We start from the raw sequence: 19,657 nt of genomic DNA on the forward strand, positions 1-19,657 counted from the left end.
CATAAACTCACAAAATACTGAAATATTTTGAATGTGATTTTTGAATTCATGGTTCTTCTTGACTGATTTTTTTTTTTCTTCTGTTCTTTTCTTTTTCTTTCTAAGCTGCCCCTCACCTCCAACTTTCCTAAATCCACCTCTGCCTCATCTTTTGGTCACTTCTAATTGTATCACCTTTTGGGCATGAGATATTTGAGAAATTAACATTTGCAACTGGTATTTCAAGGAAAGAAAGGAAGGGTGTGTGTGTGTGCATGTGAGAATGTGTGTTTATGTATGTGTGTGTGTTTATGTGCGTGTGTGCACGTGTGTGTGCGTGTGTGTGTGTGTGTATGTAACACTAAACCCCTGTCCAGGGCTTCTGTTGCATTGGCACAGTCTGAATTTCATGATTTGCTTATGTTCTGGGTCTTTATTCCAGTAGCTAGACACATTTATCAAACTTTGTTTTCTCACCCAAGGTTTAGAATTTAGTGACTCATATTCATAGTCTGTGAAGTAATTCGCCTGCCAAAAGGTGCAGGGAAGGTGTAATCATGTTCAGCAGACCCCATATCTCAGTGTCCAGCCTCTCCCCCTCAAAAAAGGCCAACTGCAGTGAGCCCCAGAGATTTCATTTATTCTCATTTGCATCTCGAGTTCTAGGGTTGGTTTATTTTCAGCCCTCCCGTGAGTCATGGTCATCCTCCCACCGCCCCCCACCCCGAATCAACGTTAAGGCCAGATTACTCATTTGATAATGACACCAGACATCTTGAGACACTCAGAGGCCTTCATTCAAAGGTGCTGTGACCATGCGGTGGAGGATGGTTTAACCCTTCATTCTTCATTTTTTCATTCATAGTATCGCTCTGCTCCAGCCTTTCTATGGTCCTCTGAATCCAGTCCCACCTTCTTGCCATGGTGGGCTAGGCCTTCCATTATTTGGCCCCATCTCTAAACATTAGTGCTCTCATCCTTCATCCCTGTAGCACTAATTTCAGCCCCTTTGTTGAGCTCTACTGTTTTATGCCTCAGGGCCTTTGCACCGGCTGTTGATTCTGTCGGCAACACTCTTCCCCTTTGCAGTTCCCCTGCAAACTCCTGCTCATCTTTCAGGGCATAGGTCCAGTGTAGCCTTCTCTAGCTCTTAGGGGCAGGTTCTGTACATGCCCACGGTGCCCTGCGCTCTCCCCTCTGCTTGCATGTGGGTGGCCCTCCACCCCTAAGGTAGTCTCTTTACAGGCTGGATTCCTGACTGGCATACTACCGTATCCCTAGGAATTAGCATTCTTAGTTCCTGATATGTAGACATTATTTGATACATCTGTATTGAAAGAATGGAATGGAATAAATGAATGAGTGAATGAATGAATAAAATACATAAATAAAGGGAATACAAATAAAACCGAAAGGATTCAAAAACAGAAAAAGGATACAAGAAAATAAGTGAACTGACTGCCACGCTGGTTATCATAAGTCACTCTCTTTGTGGCATGAGGAGTAGTTTAGAAATTTGGAGAAAGGTGCGAGCCAAGTAAACAGTTTCCATTAAAGAAAAATATCAAACCAAAACCAAGCTCAAGGTGTGAGACCGTGGGAAGGCCTCATGGAGAGACAGAAGAGGGTCCAGTGCTGAGCCTTGGTGGACACGAGGTAACGTCCACCATTGGCTAGGTGAAGCCCGTTTAATTCAAGAATACTCAATGATTGCTGTTGTCGGACTCCTAACTTCTCCCTTTTCAAACGGGGGCTGATGGCATCATTTTATGAGCAACCGTTGAAGTGGAAGATTTTTATCTCCGTGTTGCCATTTTAACTGATGACCCTTATCCATATTTGGGAAGCCCAGCTTCTAGATGTTAAGTACATTTAAGAAACAAGGTGATAGGAAATTACTTGCCTTGGATATTTTAAGGTAGACTAATTTTTCCATTTGTTCAGCTAGAGCCTTGTAACCCTACATGCCATAAAGCATTTTCAAACAGCCTCTCGAAAGATTTGTTGCCACCCTTGCTTATATACAGCTTAGCACTCACACTTAGGGAGGTTCGTGTGACAGCATGGGGGTGCTGTGATCAGACACCACCTGCCATCTCTCTGAACAGTGCCCAAGAATTTCTCGGGGCTCCTGGATGGAAAAGCCCCCAATCCAAACCAGAGGAGAGGTGTAAAAAGAAAAGCCTCCTATACACCCTCCCCTGCCTTGATAATTATAGTTCTAAAAGGTTCACAGGAAAGAGAAGGCCTGTAGAAATAGGAGGACACACACCTCCACAAATCACCCTGGGAAAGCTTGTCCCAGGTGCTGAATTGTCCAGGTCTCTCAGTGTGTCCGTCCATGAGGAATAAGCACCAATTAAGTACGTGGAAAGCCCCAGACAGTGCGGGGTCTCAGTCGGAAAAGCAGCCCATTGAGAGAATGGGAGCTCCCCATCCTGCCCCAGAGGTCTGCCTGCTTCCTCTTCTGGACATTAAGAAAAGAGTGGATTCAGGGAAGGGGGACCAGGAGGAAGAAGGAGGCCTCTGAGAATTTAAGGATTACGAAGAGTCAATCGACAAAACTAGCAGAGCACGTGTGAATCACAAATATCCAGACGTAAGCTGGTGGACCAGCGAGGTCTCCGAAGGAGGAAGCCTACAGTGTTGGTGGTGCTTTGCTAATTTCCATGAGGTAAACGCTGATGCCATGACCAACACCAGGCTACCAAAGTGAAGGCAGTGAATTTGGAGTTGGAAAGATCGGCACTCCAGGACAAGCCAGCTCCAGTCTGCCACTGCCGGGTGATGTAGTGTAGTAGGTCCTCAAATAAGGTCATTTCATTCAATATAATTTCGTTATAACCCGTTGATGAGGAAAAAAAAAGATCGATTCCCAGCTGGGTCCACTGTCTATGTGGAGTTTGCACATTCTCCATGTCTGCCTGGGTTTTCTCTGGGTCCTTCCCCCCATGAGGTGAACTGGAGTGTCTGCATTGACCCAGTCTGAGTCACTGGGGGGGGAAGGGAGAGGAGTGGCCCTGCCATGGAAGGGCATCCTGTCCAGGGTTGGGTCCCACCTGGCACCCTGAGCCGCCAGGATAAACTACAGCCACTGCAACCCTGCCCTGGAATAAGCAGGTTGGAAAAGAATTATCTTACTTGTTTTTAATAATCTTTCTTAATTGGATGTATACTCACATTTATTTCAGTACTTAATATTATAAGGGTTTGGGTCTTCGTTTAGAAGTTTATTAGTGATGTTTTTGTGACCAGACATAGGCCATAGCAACTTACCTATTGTTTATATCAATTAGCCTCTGGTAAAATTGGTTTCGTTATAGTTGTTTCACTTAAAGTCACCGTTTCCAAGAACCTATTGATAACGTGAAGTGAGGACTTACTACATAGTCCAATAGGTCCATCTTTGGAAATTTTTAGACCCAGGTTTATATTCTAGCTCTGCCAGTTACTGTCTTTGTGGCCTTGGGAAAGTCAATTTTCTCTTCAGGTCTCAGTTTCCTCATCTATAAAATGGGAATAATAATACCTCTGACAGAATTGTTGTCAGGTTACATCATTTATCCATCAACACATAATTGGGGACTTACTATGTGTTGATTAATGTTCCAAGAGCTGAGGATACATCGAGGAATAAAAAAGACAAGGTACCCGTTCTCACAGAGCTTATATTATAGTTGGGGAAACAGGCAGTAAGAAAATAAAATAAATAAGTAAGATCATTAGACAGTGGTTAGTGCTGGGAAAAAAAGAAAGAAGGACAATGAGATTTAATAACTCTGTGTGTGTGTGTGTGTGTGTGTACACAATAGTAAGTGTTTGTAAAGAGTGGAGCATAGTGTCTGTCACCCAGTAAATGCTCAGTGAAAGGTAAATGTTGCTGGTGTCTTCAGCACGACAGGGACCCAGGTGGGCTTAGAATTCTCTTGTACAAAAATTCCACCAGAAATCTTTCAAGGTCTTCCTTCTTGTTGATCGACTATTTCCAGTGAAGTGGGTACGTGCCTCCTGATAGAGACAGACATTGCGGGGAGAAGCTTGGCATCTGGCAGATGGATCCCCAAATCTCAGCCCTCCCTATCACTACTCCAGACTTTGCCAACACCAAGCTTGCGTGCAGAGTTCCTGGAAGCTTCCTTGCATTTTGTGTGTCCCTTGTGGAATAAGCACCGAATAGATACGCCCGGAGCAGCAACTCATGTTCCTGTTGAGAGTGCCAGCCGTTGGTTTTCTTGTCCATTTGCTTTTGTTTTTCTTCATTTACAGATATGGCACTTCAGTGCAGAAGAACAATAATGCACTGTGAGCTATTGAAAAGCAAGGAGGTTCAGATGGACAACTGCTCCTACCAGAGTCATGCATTTGAATTTCCTGGGCCTCTGTTGGCCAATTTAAATATAGCTGCTTTTGTGATATCATATAAACACGGGGTTTTGCCCTTAATAATGAGTTTTATGTTACACCAGCTGACGGTCTCTCAGTACCTCTGTTTTATCTGGCTTTCAAAAGATAAAACCATAAAATGATAGAGCCCTTCTGTGAGCATACCTCTATTGATAAAACCATAAAATGATAGAGCCCTTCTGTGAGCATACCTCTATTTGGATGGATTCAGCGAGCAAACCAATTAAGTCAAAGCCATGAGCCAATAAATACAGACCACTGAGCATGCAGGTGACTAATTAAAGTATACTTTGTTTAAACAAAAAAAAGAGTGCTCAGCTGTGGATGTCTGTAATGGTCCAGGATGAGGAATCAGAGAGCTCTTTGTAAATGGTTTCTCTTTATGCTTCAAAGAAGCCCAGAGATGTCCTCGCCTGTAGGAACCCAAATAAAGAGGGCACTCTAATGAAAAGCTCTCACCTTGGGGCATCGTAGAAATTAATTACAAAGAATTGAAATGAGTGATAAGGGCCCTTCACTCGCTCCAGGTCCATCACATCTGCCTCTAACTGGGGTCTTGATTGTGAACTACAGCTAACACTCAGCTAGTTCAGCGAGCAGCCAGACTATTGCAGCATTTCCTAAGGTTTTATTGGCCAATGAACTAGACATATTTGTTCTCAGAGACCCTACTTGAGCCTGTCCTGGCTTGTGTGAGCGTATAGCCTGGATGGCCCATGCGACCAAAGCAGCATGGTCTGGGAGTTCACCCCATAGACCATGCATTGTGATTATACTTCTTAGTTGAGAACCAGTCCTGAAAGGTAGCTCTGCCCAAGACTTATTGTATAGTACACTATGTCCAAATTGCATGAAAATAAAAAAGAAATTGAAGCAGCTTTAAAACTGCTTGGTGGGACGCTATAAAGATTGTGGCTCTGGGAGCAATGTGTACTGAATTGTCTGAAGGGAACTCAGGGGCATCCTACCTGTGTGATCTGGTGTCAGTGCTTGACTTCTCTGTGTCTCAGTTGTTCTCATCTGCACAGTGGAGGTTAGTAGTACTTGTCTTATGGAAGGGGTTCAGTTCATCTCACCATACCTTTACTGAGAGCCCAACTACGTGGTCTGGGGATAAGACAGTAATCAATGAGTCCCTACTTTCATGGAGCTTCCATTCTAATGGGGACAGTTGGACAGGAAGCAAATAAACAAATAGGTACATCCTATCTCACAGATTCTGACATGTGCAGATTTCCACATTTGAACACCTCTGACATGTCAATGGCATCATGTAGTTGTGATGGGCACTTTTTATTCTTTTCAGAGGTGCATGGTGGTGGGTCTTAAAGTTGGTGGAGACTTATGTTTGATGAAGTGCAGTAGTCCCCCCTTATCCACTGTTTTGCTTTCCGCAGTTTCAGTTAGTTACCTGTGGTCAACCATGGTCCAAAAATATTAAATGGAAAATTCCAGAAATAAACAAATTTGTACATTTTAAATTGTCTGCTGTTCTGAGCAGTGCGGTGAAATCTTGAGCCATCCCGCTCGTCCTGCCGGGGACTGAATCATTTCTTTGTCCAGCGGCTCCACGCTGTGCACTCTCCCCACCCATCAGGCACTTAGTACCCATCTCGGTTATCAGATCAACTGTCACTGTATCACAATGCTTGCATTCAAGTCACTCTTATTTTACTTAATAATGGCCCCGAAGCGCAAGAGCACTGGTGCTGGCAATTTGGGTACGCCAAAGAGAAGTTGTAAAGTGCTTCCTTTAAGTGAGAAGGCACGTGCATGTATAGGAAAAAACGTAGTATATATAGGGTTTGGTATTATCCAGTTTGAGGCATCCACTCAGGACCTTGGAATATGTCCCCCATGGATAAGGGGGGACCACTGTACCATATAATATGTTAGAAGGTGCTAAGTGCTAAGTAAAAAAATTTCTTAGAGTGTTGTTGAGTGCAGCCTGGGCAGAATGGGGCACTGTTGTTGATAGTGGCCCTGGGAGGGGTAGCTGTTCAGGTGCTCTTTGCACAGAGATCTGAAGGAGGTGTGGCTGGAGGTGGTCAGGTAAGCCAGGGAGGAGGTGAGGAGACCTGGTGGGCGGAACAAGCTTGGGGTGATTAGAGGCCTGGCAGGGAGCCAGTGTGCCTTTTGTGTGGATTAAATATGAAAAGTCATACGAAGCACTTGACACAGACACACTCCATGGTGGGGGTACTGTGCAATAGCATAGTTGGGGGTACTGTGCAATAGCATAGTTGGGGGTACTGTGCAATAGCATAGTTGTTGTGGAGAGAGAGGCAGCACAGCAGAAACTCCAGAGCCCTAGACTGCCAGGGTTCCATGCCTGGCCCTGCCATTTATAGTTTGTGGCATGGGCAAGTTACTTGACATCACTGTGTCTCGATTTCTCACCTGAAGATGAGGACAGTAACAGTATCTCATAGGGTGCTAGTTACCCTTCCGTGGGTTAGTGTGTGTATGCATCTAGGACAGGGCCTGACGTGTGGAAAGTGCTGTGTGCGTGTTTGCTGTAAGTGTTAAGTGACTGACACCTTGTGTGAGGGACAGCATGGCCTCCTGAGCGGAGCACAGCCGCGGGGCAAGGAGACCTGGCTTCAGAGCCCTGTATCTGCCCCTCAGGGCATTCTCACCTATAAAGAGGACAGGACAGTGTCTGCCTCCAGGACTTGTAGGGAACATCAAATGATGTCATCCGTGCCGATGACAAGCAAGGTTCCCGTTGTGGTAGAGCGGACAGTGGGGAGGGCACGAGCAGATGAACAAGGTAATTTCTGTAAGTACCATGAAGATAGTAGGGCAGGGTGGTGGGAGGGAGAGCAACTTGGGGGTGAACGGCTTCAGTGATGGGGTCCAGGCAAGACTTCTCAGAGGCTGTGACATTTACCTGAAACCTAAAGGAGACGAAAGAAGTGGGTTCTGGACAGAGCTGTGGGCAGGCTATTCCAAGGGCAGAGGAAGTGCAAAGGCCCAGAGGCAGGCAGGAGCATGGCATGCTTGAGGCTCTGAAGGGAAGCCAGGATGGCTGGAGAGCAGAACAAGGGAGACGGTTGGAGGTGAGGTTAGGAGGCTGGCAGGGAACAGCTCAGGGTTAGATGTTAGTCCTTGTCAGGGCTTTGGCAATTATGCCAGTGCAATGAAAAGCCACTGGAGTATCATGTGGAAGGAAAGCTTCGAACAGGTTGTTTGGCCCAAATTGGGTGCTCATTAACTGGGAAACATCAATACGCACTTAGGAGCACGTGCCTGGTGATCTCCAGAGCCTGGGGAGGAAGAAAATAAAAACTGCTGGGTTTGTTTTTCTTTTTGTGTGTCTATGACAAATTCTTTTGTTTAAAGCTGGAACTCCATTGTTATATAGGTTAGGAATTTGCACTCTGGTATACACAATAGAATTGCCCACTTGGAGCCGTTCTAAACTCTCCTGTTCAATTGTATCAAAGCTATTTTAAAGGTCCGGGGGCACTTGGAGAGGATGTGGCGGGAACAAACCGTAAAAGTAAAAGAAAAGAAAAAGAAAAGATAGTCAGGGTCTTGTTTATCAAGTTGCCCTGCACGGCACTAATGAATGTTTAATAAATGCCTTTTGGTGCTGACCTCTTCCTAGGTGTGCTGTTTGCATCAGTACACAAGGATTGGGGGTGAGGAAGGGCCTTACGGTTAATAATTCTTTCATCCGATCCTCCCAGTAACCCTGGCAAATGGAGAGTAACAGTGTAAGAACTGCAAGCATACCAACTGTGACTGGGGATTGCACTTTGAAAGCTCTCCATAAAAGGGGGAGTTACATCGACAGTGATCATTGCATTGTACCTTCATATCATGAGGACGGAGACCCCGGAGTTGGAATCACGCAGTACACAGGCCGGGCAGCCATACATAGCGGTCCTATCTACAAGAAAGCTTGTACCTTGACTGTAGACCGAATGTGTCCCCGTAAGCTTCATCTGTTGAAATCTACTCCCTGATGTGACAGTGTTGGAAGTGAGGCCTTTGGGAGCTGATTACGAATGGGACTAGTGCCCCCATAAAAGAAACCTCAGGGAGCTCTTTTGCCCCTTCCGCCACATTAGAAGAGAGCATCTATGAACCAGGAAGCAGGCTCTCCTCAGACACCAAATCGACCGGCATCTTGATCTTGGATTGCCCCCCTCCAGAACTATAGAAAATAAACTTCCATTGTTTGTGAGCTACCCAGACTATGGTATTCTGTAATAGCAGCCTGAATGGACTAAGACAATTTCCATTTTCAATTTAAAAAAACATGTCACTTGAGGCCCAGTGAGGGTAGATGGCTGCCAAAGACACATGACTAGGATTAGCAGAAACAGGATCTAAACACAGATGACACCTAGAGAATAATGGCTACTCCTGCCCCTGGCTTCTAGTGGGGAAAAGGGATTCAGGCAAAGGAAAACAAGACGGGGGAGAGAATGTTGAGGGCTGCGAGGGGTGACGCCTGAGAAGAGATCAAGGAAGGAGCAAGTCATTCCGACTGGGGGGCCTTGACCAGGACCAGAGTTTGAGCAGGACATTGGCAGAGGAGTTGGACTCAATGGGCAGGGTGGGGGAGGGGCACCCCAGAGCCATTTGGCCCCATCGTTTCACAGGCGTGTTCCTCAGCCACATCCCAGCTGCAGCTGCACTTCATCCATAAGCTGACAGCTCACACCCATAATTCATTCATAAATGTTTATTTCCATCTGAATCACCAAACGAATGCATCGACGGATGGCAGTGTGCGCGCCTCGCAGGGCACTGATCCACTTCAAGGACTGGCACAGGGAAGCTGGCCGTGGAGTTTCGATGGCCGTGGGGGAGGGAATTAAGTGCCCTGAGCAGTTGCCTCCTAAGGCTTTCCAAGATGGGAAATCAATATCATCGCCTGCAGTCTACAGATGAGGTTGGCTTGGGGGCTCTGCTTGCTCCAGCTTAGAAAGGTGGTGCTTTCCCAGTGGGGGGTCTGTGTGGGGAAAGTCATGTGGAGGATGACAGTGATGGTCATTGTGACAATAATCGTCGTAGCAGCTAACATTTACTGAGCGCTTTTTATGTTCCAGGGGCTGTGCTGGGTGTGGTAGAGAAATCCCATCTTCTCTCCCTTAGGATTAAGTTCTAAAGGCAGCACCTAAGAGACAAATAGTTATGTCTATCCCAAATTCCCCTTGATAATCCCTTAAATTGTCCATAAAGTTCAGGGCACATGGGGATGTATGGTCCCGAACAGTGACATTATGTATAAATATGAACAGTATGATTTTGCCTAAAGGAATTACCAGTCATTCTCCCACCTCTGGGTCTGGGACATTGAAAGCAAGGGTAGGTAGATTCACCCAATGTTTAAAATTTTTATTTCTCTTCCTCTCTCTTCTCCATCTCGCTCTCCCTCATCTTTTTGCCAAACACTCATACAGAGTGCCAGAAACATATATACACATTCTAAGAAAGGAAAACGGTATTAAAATTGTAATAATATATACCGATAACAAAAGATGAATACAAGTCACGTTTGACTTCTGCAATTACAAGAGGTGCTCAAAGTGGTTACCATCAGCGTCCAGACACTTCTGATTACAGCGAACTACTGCTTGAGCAACGCCGACCAAAGTGTCCACTTGTATACATGTTTTTCGCATCCCCAATATTTGAATTGCCCTAAGTTAAAAATGCACATTTAATGTAACTCCACTCTCTCTCACTTCATCCTTACAGCAAGCTTTAGCAGTCAAATGCTGTACTATTACTGTCATGTTTTTCCTAAGTCTCAGAGACATTTAGGCACATGCTTGAGGTTGCAGAGTTCACAGACTGTGGAGCCGGAACATGAACCCCTAGGCTGGGGACTTCAGAGCCTGTGAGCTGCTGGTTGGGAAGGCAGGAGAACTCTCCCTGGGGGCTGCCATTCCTGTTGCCATGGCCTCCTTGGGCCCCTGCAGATAATTGCACTGGAGTGTCAGACCCAACTAATGATTCAGCTATTACCAACTTGGGCCTCACTTTTTAAAATAAGTGTTTCAACTAGTCTGAGATTTAATAGCCGATATTGTATGCACATTAAACACCAAATGATTGTTAACATATTTATTGAAGCTTAACAGGCATCCAGTATATAAAAGATGACTCTCTTATATGGCTGTCAGACCTCAATAAACATGTTTAATAATTAATTGGCATTAAGAAAACATAATTGTGTGATTCTAAATTAAGTGTTCAGTGAAGCATATTGTGAATGGAAAACCACAGTGGTGTTTTATTACTTAAAGTTCAGGCTGTCAGTCTGGCTTTTCATATATCAAGAAAAGAGCCCTACTTTCAAAGCCATGTTGCAGGCCTCCTGTTGCCTCATTCCAAAAAAAAGCAGGAGACTACCTGTTCCTAGACGCTTTGATTTGAGAAATATTTCTTATTTGGTTAGCTGTTTGTCTCTCTGTATACCAACTTGGGGTTCTGAAAGTCCTGAACCAAGAAATTGTGCAACATGGAAGAATTTTCACGCAATTTTCAGCTTCCAGTTGAATTAACCAGTGCTGCCACCGCCGCCCCCCACAAACACACACACACCTGCCACCCCTAATACAGTCAATTCTCATTATTTACTGTAGTTATACTCTCTACTCTCACTGCAAACACTGAATTAGCAAATACTGAACCACTGTTCCTAGGGGAAATACAGGATTAGATATGTCGACCTTGAGAAAGAAGATGCCTACCGAAGATGAAGGGCTCTTGTGGCCAACCAGGCTCAAATTTAAAAGCAGAGCCTAGCAGCTGTTTCTAAATGGGCCTCTCATGCAAGCCACCCTTCCGGGAGAGACCTGCACTGAGCTGCCTGCCTGCACTGTGTTCCTGCCTGCACTGTGTTCCTGCCATCCGAACCGACCCTTATAGAGGAGTTCCTGGAATCATATTTTAACCAATAGGACTGAGAATTTCCCCGTCCAATTGAAGCTGTGCAGCTATATCCCCCATTAGCATCTTCACCAACCAATCAGAGCAGCTCTATTCTGATCAACAGGACAGTGCTTTTTGGACTAATCAAACTGTGAGGATTTGGTCACCTCATTTGCATGAGGATGGACCTATCAGGGTCCAGGGGCGGGGACTTCTCTCAATATTAAAGTCAGCTCCCCTCTGAATCAGAGAGTGCACTTTCCTTTTCCACAGAAGGTTGAAGATTGAGTTTCCTGGCTGGAGCTGAAACACCGAAGACATCTCCCTGGAGCAGGGCAGAGTGGAGTTGCCTCACCCCGGTTCTGCCTCACCCCAGGTCTGCCTCACAGCTGTGCTGTTCCACAGCAGTGCTGATTCATAATTGATTGGTAACACTACTGAGCTGTTCTCACAGCCATGCTGTGTCACAATTGAGATATTTGCACTAAATAAAGTTTCCTTCATCACTGCGCTCCAAATTAGGGTTTCTTGTTGGTGTTGAATTAACGCCAACAACCATTGATTGACAGGTTCCTCTGAGCCTCTGGTCACAAAGTTTTTGTCAACGGATCAATGTGTAATGGTGTTTTGTGTGTGTCTCATTTCTGCTTAAAGTCACAGTATTTAATGTATATTGTTGATTCACTAACATTGAGCTTACTAGCACTGTAACGCACCTGAATGAAGCTTACCTAACACGTGCATTGTCTCTACGATACATCACAGCCTTCTAGTGCTTAGGAACACTAGACAGAACTTCAGCACTACCCATGGGGGCCGTCTTAAACAGCAAAACACCAATAAAAAAGCTCGAAAATGTGAGAAAAAAGATGGGGCCACGAAAAGGACGCCTGTGTACAGCAGAGAGCTAAAACAAGAGGCAGAGCATCACCTTGTTCAACCTCAGGAACCTGGCTGATGGATGAGACATTTTTTGCAACTCTGCGCTTGCCCTCACATGGTTGCCCATGATTCAAAAGTACCGTGAGTGTTGATTTTGAGATTGCAAATAAATTTGTGCCAATTCTCAAATACAGAATCCCTGAGTAATGTGGCTCAACTGTAATCAGTTTCCATGAAGTACAGCCGTCTGTATACATCCTCTGTCAGGACTTCATATAAGCCTGTCTGCTGCCTGGAACATTGTCTACCCAATCCCACTGATGCTTTAGCGAATAGAAGGTACACAATAAGTATTTTGTCCTGTTCAACTGAGTAGTTTGCAAATAAGGACCCAAACTTGATGCTGCTTGAAATGCTCTTTACTTTTCTTTAATCATCATCTCTTTCAAAGTTCATTGCTGTTATTTATTATTTCAATCTAGTTAATAGTCTACCGTGGCCTTTAACTTTCTATCTCTCACCTGCCCCTAAATCCTTCAGAGAATTGAAAATAAAGCCATTTTCTCTACTGGCAACAAATCCCTCAAAATTCATGCAGGAACAAGGAAGAGTGTGCCTCAAGCAGGCACTGCTGGCTGAGATGGATCTGTGTGACAGCAAAAAACTGTCCCCAGGGTCTCATCTATATATGAAGCCCATCCACACACACCCTACAGGGAGGCGGGGAAATCAGGCTTACATCTTCTTTAGAAGAAGTATCTGGAATCAGTGCTGTAACTGTAAAAAGTTGTTCTAATAGCAACCTGCTTGGCAGTAATGGGCACAGAAGGGATCCTCTGGGACCACTGGACCTCCTTGGGATCTTGCATAGTTCCCGTTGTGGTCCTACCTGGAAGGTTTGGAGATGCACATGGCGCTTGCCCTGGAGTTTGGGCAAGCTAGGGATTCTGTGGGGATGCTTTGGAAAATTCCATTTCTGAAGACTAGAATCTTATCCCTGAGGATTTAAAAACATAAATAGATGACATCATAAAAATGGCAGTGTGAAGTGAGCCTCTTGAAATCTATACTGGAATTTACAACAAACTGAACTATAACTCCACAAAGGACTCCCTGCATAGCAGACAGGCAAGACTAAGAGGCCCACTACTGAAATCACCTAAAGGTGGGCAAATTGCACGAGCAGGGAAGGAGGGAAGGGAGAAGTGCGGAGACGGGGCTGCGCGGGCGCAGGATGCAGACCTAGCTCGGTGCTCCGAGCTCGCTGCATCCCGGAACTACCGCAGCTGCAGGAGAGGGAAGAACTCGGACTGCTAGGGCTCTGCTTATGACCCACAGGGCTGAGGGGACAGCATATAACACGGCTGAACCCAATGATCATGGCAGAGACCTCGGAGAAAAGACGGAGGGAAAAGGGCTGAAAATAGTGGTTTTAGCCCTCACTGCTGAGCAGAAAATGAACTTAAAGACATGGAAATATGTGACTTAAATGACAGAGAGTTAAAGACTGCAGTTCTTAAAAACTCAACGAGATGCAAGAAAACACAGACAGGCAGTTTAATGAATGCAGAAACACAATCAAAGAACAAAATGAACATTTATCAAAGAGATTGAAGTTTTGAACCAAATAGAATTTCTGGAGATTAAGAACTCAGTAAAAGAAATGAAGAATGAAATAGCCAGCTTAGGTTGTAGAGTTGACCAGATGGAGGAAAGAATCAGTGACATCGAAGATAGAAACCTGGAAATTACAGGGATGGAAGAAGAAAGAGACTTGGGACTTAAAAGAAATGAAAGAACTCTACAAGAACTTTCTGAATCCATCAGAAAGAGCAATATAAGAATAATGGGCATACCAGAAGGAGAAGAAAGAGAGAAGGGAACAGAGAGAATATTCAAACAAATAGTCAATGAGAACTTCCCAAACTTGCCGAAAGAACTGGATCCTCGAATCCAAGAAGCAAATAGAACACCTAATTACCTCAGCCCCAACAGGCCTTCTTCAAGGCACATGGTATTGAAGCTGTCAAAAATTAACAACAAAGAAAGAATCTTCAAGGCACCCAGGGAAAAGAAAATGGTAACCTACAAAGGAAAGTCCATTAGATTATAATCAGATTTTTTTCAGCAGAAACTCTACAATTCAGGAGGGAGTGGAATCAAATATTCAAACTATTATGAATTATGATAATTCAAAGAGAAATTATGAGCCAAGAATAATATAGCCAGCAAAGATACCCCTTAGATATGAAGGAGGAATAAAGATGTTTCTAGACATACAGAAGCTGAGGGAATTTTCTAACACACGACCTGCACTGCAAGAAATACTGAAGGAGGCTATTTGACCAGCATAAATAGGGATAATTTGTGACAACCAAAACACAAAGCAGGGAGAATAAAGATCTGAACCAGAATATGGGAATGGAGAAAGTAAGCATGCTGGAGAAAATGGAATACTCTAAACATGAAACTTTCTTTTACATAAACTTAATGGTAACCACTCAAAAAAATCCAGAACTGAAATATATAACATAATAAAAGAAACAGAGGGAAAAATCATAGAATATCACCACACAGAAATAATAAACAACAACAAAAAGGCAAAGAAACAATGGAGACACAGTCTTACCAGAAAACCAAAGATAGAATGATAGGAAATCCTCACATATCAAAAATCACCCTAAATGTAAATGTAATGAACTCACCAATAAAAAGACACAGAGTAGCAGATTGGATCAGAAAACTAAACCCAATCATATGCTGCCTCCAAGAGACACATCTCAGCTACAAGGACAAACAGAGACTCAAAGTGAAAGGGTGGAAATTGACACTCGAAGCAAATGGTATCCAGAGAAAATCAGGTGTAATCATATTGATATCAGATGAAACAAACTTCAGGATGAAAAAGACAACAAGAGACAAAGATGGACATTTCATAATGATAAAGGGGACTATACAACAAGAAGACATAACAGTCATCAATATTTATGCCCCCAATCAGGGAGCACCAAAATATACCAAGCAACTACTAACAGAACTAAAGGGAGAAATTGACCCAAACACAATTATAGTAGGGGACTTAAATACATCATTGACAGCTATGGATAGATCATTCGAAACAGAAAATAAAGAGTAGCAGCCCTAAATGACACATTAGATGAAATGGACTTAATTGACATTTATAGAGCACTTCATCCTAGAACATCAGACTGCACATTTTTTTCTAGTGTACATGGAACACTCTCAAGGATAGACCATATATTGGGACATAAAACTAGCCTCAGCAAATTTAAGAAGATTGAAATCATACCAAGCATATTCTCTGATCACAAGGCTTTGAAATTGAATATCAACTGCAAAAAGAAAGCAGGAAAAACCACAAATATGTGGAGGTTAAACAACATACTTTTAAAGAATGACCAGGTCAAAGAAGAAATAAGAGGCGAGATCAAAAGATACACAGAAACAAATGAGAATGAAAATACATACTACCAAAATTTCGGGGATGCAGCAAAAGCAGTTTTAAGAGGGACATTTATATCGTTAGAGGCCTATCTCAAGAAACAAGAAAAATCCCAGATAAATAACCTCACATTACACCTTAACAAACTAGAAAAAGAAGAACAAATAAGACCCAAGGTCAACAGAAGAAAGGAAATAATAAAAATCAGAGCATAACTAAATGAAATAGAGAACAAAAAGACAATAGAAAAAATTAATGTGACAAAGAGCTGGTTTTTTGAAAAGATTAATAAAATTGACAAACCCTTGGCTAGAATCACTACGATAAAAAGAGAAAAGACACTAGTAAAAAAAAATCAGAAATGAAAGAGGGGAAGTTATCACGGATGACACAGAAATACAAAGGATTATCCAAGAATACTATGAAGGCCTATATGCCATCAAATTCAATAACCTAGAAGAAATGGACAAGTTCTTAGAAACATATAGCCTTCCTAGGCCGAATCACAAAGAACTGGAAAATCTAAACAGACCAATCACCAGTAAGGAAATTAAATCAGTCACCTGAAACCTTCCCAAAAGCAAAAGTCCGGGACCAGATGGCTTCACTAGTGAATTCTACCAAACCTTCAAGAGGATCTAACACCTGTCCTACTCAAACTCTTCCAGAAAATTGAAGAAGAGATAACACTCCCTAACTCATTTTATGAGGCCAACATTACCCTGATACCAAAACCTGGTAAGGACAACACAAAAAAAGAAAACTACAGACCAATATCTCTGATAAATACAGATGCAAAAATCCTAAACAAAATTCTAGCAAATCGAATACAACAATGCATTAAAAAGATTATTCATCATGACCAAGTGGGGTTCATCCCCGGGGCACAAGGATGGTTCAACATTCGCAAATCCATCAATGTGATACATCACATAAACATATCACATAAATATGATTTGCAAAAATCATATAATTATATCAATTGATGAAGAAAAAGCGTTTGACAAGATACAACATCCATATATGATTAAAACACTTAATAAAATAGGTATAGAAGGAAAATATTTTAACATAATAAAGGCCATATATGACAAGCCCTCAGCTAATCTCATAATTAATGGTGAAAAACTGAAGCCCTTTGCTCTACGTTCAGGAACACAACAGGACTGTCCCCTATCACCTCTGCTTTTCAACATAGTGTTGGAAGTCCTTGCCAGAGCAATCAGGCAAGAGAAAGAAATAACAGGTATCCAATTGGGAATGAAGAAGTTAAATTGTCACTCTTTGCAGATGACATGATGCAATATATAGAAAACCCTAAAGACTCCACCAAAAAGCTATTAGAAACAGCAAACGAATACAGTAAAGTTGCTGGCTGCAAAATTAACGTACAAAAGTCCATTGCATTCCTATATACTAACAATAAAATCTCAGAAAAAGAAATAAAAGAAAAAAACAATTTCTTTTGTAATTGCAATAAAAAGAATAAAATACGTAGGAATAAACTTAACCAAGGATGTAAAAGACCTATATGCTGAAAACTGTAAAACATTTTTAAAAGAAATTGAAGAAGACACAAAGAAATGGAAAGACATTCCATGCTCATGGATTGGAAGAATCAACATAGTTAAAATGCCCCTGTTACCCAAAGCAATATACAGATTTAATGCAATCCCCATCAAATCCCAATGGCGTTTTTTAAAGAAATAGAACAAAAAAAATCATAAGATTTGTATGGAACTGCAAAAGACCCCGAATAACCAAAGCAATCCTAAGAAAAAAGAACAGTGCTAGAGGTATCAAACTCCCTGACTTTAGCTTGTACTACAGGGCTACAATAATCAAAACAGCATGGTACTGGCAGAAAAACAGACACATAGACCAATGGAATAGAATTGAGAACCCAGAAATACAACCACATAAATATGGACAGATAATTTTTGACAAAGGAGCAAAAAAAATACAATGGAGAAAAGACAGCCTCTTCAATAAATGTTGCTGGGAGAATTGGATAGCCACGTGCAAAAGAATGAAACTGGACTGCTATCTGTCACCGTGTACTAAAATTAATTCAAAATGGATCAAAGACCTAAGCATAAGATCTAAAATGATAAACTGCATAGAAGAAAACATAGGTACTAAACTTATGGACCTTGGGTTCAAAGACCATTTTATGAATTTGACTCCAAAGGCGAGGGAAATGAAAGCTAAAATAAATCAATGGGACTATATCAAACTTAAAAGCTTCTGCACAGCAAAAGAAACCATCGACAAAATAAAGAGGCAACCAACTGAATGGGAGAAGATTTTTGCAAAAGTGCTTCCAATACGGGGCTAATATCCAAAATATACAATGAACTCATACAACTCAACAACAAAAAAAAACCCAATTGAAAAGTGGGCAGAGGACCTGAAGAGACATTTCTCCAAAGAGGACATACAAATGGCAAATAGACATATGGTAAAATGTTCAACATCACTAATCATCAGAGAAATGCAAATAAAAACCACAATGAGATATCACCTCACCCCAGTTAGAATGGCTATCATCAACAAGACAAATAATAACAAGTGTTGGAGAGACTGTGGAGAAAAAGGATCCCTCATACACTGTTGGTGGGAATGCAGACTGGTGCAGCCGTTATGGAAGGCAGTGTGGAGGTTCCTCAAAAAATTAAGAATAGAATTATCATACAACCCAGCAATCCCTCTCCTGGGTATCTACCCAAAAAATCTGAAAACATTTATACATAAAAACACGTGTGCTCCAATGTTCATTGCAGCTTTATTTACAGTGGCCAAGACATGGAAACAACAAAAATGTCCTTCGATAGATGAATAGATAAAGAAGTTGTGGTATATATACACAATGGAATACTATTCGGTGGTAAGAAAAGATGAAATAGTACCATTTGTGACAACACGGATGCATCTTGAGATTATAATGCTAAGCAAAATAAGTCAGATAGAAAAAGCAGAGAACCATCTGATTTCACTGATATGTGGTATATAAAACTGAAAACAACAAAAGAACAAGACAAACAAATGAAGGAACAAAAACTCATAGACATAGGCAATAGTTTAGGAGTTACCAGACGGTAAAGGGGAAGGAGGGATTCTAGAAGAGGGTAAACGGGGTCTAATATATGGTGATGGAAAGAGAACTGACTCTGGGTGGTCAACAGAATGTGAGATATAGATAATGTATTACAGAATTGTACACCTGAATCCTATGTAACTTTACTAACAATTGTCACCCCAATAAACTTTAATGAAAAGAAAACATATAAGTAAAGGTATGTTATGAAAGCCATGCATACTTATTTTAAAAGTTAAAAAAAAGACAGGAAAAAGAACTGATAGCATCCACAGTTTCACCATGACCTAAACATACACATTTTCATATCTGGGGTATTTGGTTGTTTTTCATTTTCTTTTGCACGTGGCTTCTGAGTATAATTTTAGTCATACTGCATGTAAAAGTGACTGCTCCGCTTTTTTCCCCACCTAACATGTCATCCTGAACTTGTCTGTGGTATTACGTAGTTCACATCACCCTCATTTCAAACAGCTACAAACTAGACCATTGATTCATTGAATTATAGTTGGCTAACAATTCCACTCTTTCAGACATTGTTTCTAGGTTTGTTCCCCCTCCCGCCCCCTCCCCCCCCCGCCCCCCCCGCTATTTCTACAAATAACAGTGGAATCTACTTTCTTTTTTTCTTCTAAAACTAGTCCCTGTCTGGGATTATTCTTAGCCCAGATGGTCAGAAGTAAAGTTACTGAATCATTGAGTAGGCACATTTTTAAGGCCCTTGATAATATAGCCCCATTTGTTAAGAGTATGGAGGCATGCCCATCTCAGCATGTGCTATTTTTTAATATCTGCTAAGCTTAAAAGAAACCCAGTTTGTTTCCTCACCATGGCTATGCTGCATAGATCATCTACCTTCAAATGCCCAGGCCTGTGTTCCTATTAGCCTTATACCCTGTGTGCATGCACACGTGTGTATGTGCATGCATGTACCA

General features: G+C 42.4%; 1 protein-coding gene across 2 annotated transcripts in view; it reads left to right on the forward strand.

Moving 5' to 3' along the window:
* The window catches only part of CCDC149 (coiled-coil domain containing 149), a 99,061-nt gene that overhangs the window by 47,251 nt on the left and 32,153 nt on the right, over positions 1-19,657 (forward strand). The gene's annotated exons all lie outside the window — the stretch shown is intronic.

This window comes from Rhinolophus ferrumequinum, chromosome 5 (assembly GCF_004115265.2).
Source record: "Rhinolophus ferrumequinum isolate MPI-CBG mRhiFer1 chromosome 5, mRhiFer1_v1.p, whole genome shotgun sequence".
Classification (NCBI taxonomy): Eukaryota; Metazoa; Chordata; class Mammalia; order Chiroptera; family Rhinolophidae; genus Rhinolophus; species Rhinolophus ferrumequinum.